General features: G+C 46.9%; 1 long non-coding RNA gene across 1 annotated transcript; it reads right to left on the bottom strand.

Moving 5' to 3' along the window:
• Positions 1–884: 884 nt before the first annotated feature.
• LOC115831570 lies at positions 885–1,772 on the bottom strand. The gene is made up of 2 exons (XR_004027092.1): positions 1,714–1,772; positions 885–1,042 (listed from the first exon to the last, which is right to left on the bottom strand). It is a non-coding gene; the product is annotated as an uncharacterized LOC115831570 (long non-coding RNA).
• Between the last annotated feature and the right edge of the window lie 325 nt (positions 1,773–2,097).

Here is a 2,097-nt window from a genome sequence, read left to right as displayed (position 1 = left end):
AGGAAGAGAGATAAGGAGAGAGACAGAGGAGGCTGAGAGGAAAAGGAGGAGAGAGATAGGGAGAGAGATGCAAAAGGCAGAGAGAGAGACAGGGAGAGAAGAGCATGAGTAGGAGGTCAGGTCACTCTCGATCCTAGTTCCCAGTGAAAACCGGAGGTCGCCATCACCTAACTACACATGCAATAAAGTCTTCTGCCTCCTGCTTACAGCCCGAGAACCCCTTCTCTGAGAGAATAAAATCTTTGACCGTTGCTCTTTCTCACCGGAGTTTGCTTGTGTCTTCTGATGAACTGTGATGTCTCACCTATCGCCTTCCTGGGCTCAAGGATCCATGAAAAGCCGATGCCTCTTTTGGGGAAGCTCTGCAGTGCCTTCATCTCACTAGGCTCCCCAGGAAGCTTGCGAACTTGGCTTGAGCCCTAAGCAGCCGAGTATGTGCCGGGCCTCTGCTTCTCTTTTCAGTAAGAGGGAGAACCAAGAAAGAGACTGAAGCATGGTCTGCAGAGAAGGCACTTGTGCAAACACCAGGAGAATGAGGGGCCTGAGTTGTCTTCATTTCTCCTAAAAACACGCATTTCCTCCCAGGCCACCCTAGTGAGGGCATGAAGCACAGCGTGTGGGGTGGGGGGGGGTGTGTGTGCAGGTATATGCATGTGTATGTATGTATGTGCGTGTGTGCGTGCAGGTATATACATGTGAATGTATGCATGTGCATCTGTGTGCATGTGTGTGTGTAAGTATATGCATGTGTATGTATGTGCATGTGTGCGTGTGTGTGTGTTGCAGGGCTTTACAGTGGACAGGATGTGGGAGGGCAGCTGCAGCTCCAAGCTGCAAGTCTTTCTGATAGAATGGTTAAGATTCCCTGGACCACAGAAAGAGTGTTTTCATTTGCACCTATTTTTATTAGCATTTAAACCTGTATTCTTCGTAGCATGTAAAGTTTAAGTTGCTTAACTATTCTTAGAAACATTTACATCAGCGGTCTCCAAACTTTTTGGCACCAGAGAGCAGTTTTCTTGAAGACAACTCTTCCATGGACCTGGGAGAAGGGGAAGGGATGATGCAGAGATGGTTCAAGCCCATTACATTTATTGTGTGCTTTATTTCTATTATTATTTCACTGTAATATATAATGAAATAATTACACAACTCACCATAATATAGAATCAGTGGGAGCCCTGAGCTTGTTTTCCTGCAACTACATGGTCCCATCAGGAGGTGATGGGAGACAGTCACAGATCATCAGGCATTAGGTTCTCATAAGGAGCACGCAATCTAGATCCCTGGCATGCGCAGTTCACAGTTGGGTTCTATGAGAATGTAACGGCACCACTCCTCTGACAGGTGGCAGAGCTCATGGGTAATGCGAGGGATGGGGAGCAGCTGTTTCTACAGATGAAGCTTTGCTCACTGGCTGGCTGCTCACCTCCTGCTGTGTAGCCTGGTTCCTAACAGGTGGGGACCCCTGATTTACCCAGTAAGATAAACACATTATGTCAATTGAAATTATTCACCCTGCACCACCCAAAATTACCTTGCCTACCTCACCCACCCAAGGGTCCGGTAGCCACTTTGGGAGCTGTAGACAGTAAGCCTGGAGCTCCACTGAGCATTCCATCTCTCCACCATCTGTGAGCTAACAGGCTGCGTTAGTTTCCTAGGGCTTTTTACAGTACCACAGACTGGGCACCTTCAACAACAGAATGTCACCATCTCGCAGTACTGGAGGCCATGGGTCCAAGATCAAGGTGTCAGCAGGGTGGGTCCTTCTCAGGCTGTGCGGGAAGGCTCTGTTCCAGGCCTGTCTTGTCATGCGTGTGTGGACGTCTTCTCCCGTGACTCTTCATTAAGGGTGATTCTGGTGAGGGCTCCGAAGATCTTCTTTTGAAGATCTCACTGTAGATTGCTTGGGACATGCTGGTCTTGTGTATGAGTATACATTAGTGAGTATATCTGTGAATAGTGGTTATAAAGTGAATACTAAGCTCCTTTTTTTAAAGAAAAATACTACTTGACCTTTTATTTCATGTTTTGTGTTTTGAGATCTAATTCACGGAACAGATTTTACAGTTTATCTACCTAAATTAAAGGAGT

This window comes from Nomascus leucogenys, chromosome 19 (assembly GCF_006542625.1).
Source record: "Nomascus leucogenys isolate Asia chromosome 19, Asia_NLE_v1, whole genome shotgun sequence".
Lineage (NCBI taxonomy): Eukaryota > Metazoa > Chordata > Mammalia > Primates > Hylobatidae > Nomascus > Nomascus leucogenys.
The sequence above is the reverse complement of the archived record's forward strand: the minus strand, read 5'-3'. Positions and strand labels throughout refer to the sequence as shown.